Source organism: Triticum aestivum, chromosome 5D (assembly GCF_018294505.1).
Source record: "Triticum aestivum cultivar Chinese Spring chromosome 5D, IWGSC CS RefSeq v2.1, whole genome shotgun sequence".
Lineage (NCBI taxonomy): Eukaryota > Viridiplantae > Streptophyta > Magnoliopsida > Poales > Poaceae > Triticum > Triticum aestivum.
Genome location: NC_057808.1, coordinates 358,548,831 through 358,549,592, shown reverse-complemented (window position 1 = coordinate 358,549,592; position 762 = coordinate 358,548,831).

Sequence of the window (762 nt, the reverse complement as noted above, 5' to 3'; positions counted from 1 at the left end):
TTCCTACATGCCACCTACGATTTTGTGTAATGTACTGCCTTTGTTCCTAAATATATGTCTATGTAGAGATTCTAGTATGGACCACATACAGATGTATGTAGATGCATTTTTGAGTGTAGATTCACTCATTTTGCTCTGTATGTAGCATATAGTGGAATCTCTAGAAAGACTTATATTTAGGAACGGAGGTACGAGGTAGTATCATGTATGACATCTACATATCTAATTCAGCAACCAGTAGTAGAAATCGTTGTCTGCACAAAGGGATTACCGGTACAAAATCCTAGCAAAGCACGCTGGCAGGCACAGAACAATACAAGAGAGAGAGAGACACGCTTACAAGATCATAGCAATGCCTCGGTCCAGGATCTTGGTTGGCCAAGCTGTTAGATCCATAAGAAACATCGTCCTTGTAGTTTTTGCCAGCTGCATAACAGGTAACAGCGACCTGTTAGTATATTTGAAGTACATCGGGCAGGTGATGCTGGACGGGTTTAAAGGTGACAAGTACCTAGGCCGTGGCGGGTGCTTGGCATCTTGCCAGACGGTGGGAATCAGGTTAGAAACGTCAAGGGTGATGACGCTGCGCTGGCTGTCGGGGTCCGGTAAGGAGATCTAGAACCGTCGAGTAGGGTGTTTGTGGAGCGGCTCCGGTAGGGTGGAGTACGGTGTGGTCGAAGCGGATCTGTGGCCGTGGACGAGGGCGTAGGTGAAGCTGCTCCGGTGGTTGGGTTAAGGATGGTGTCGACGATGCGGATCTGC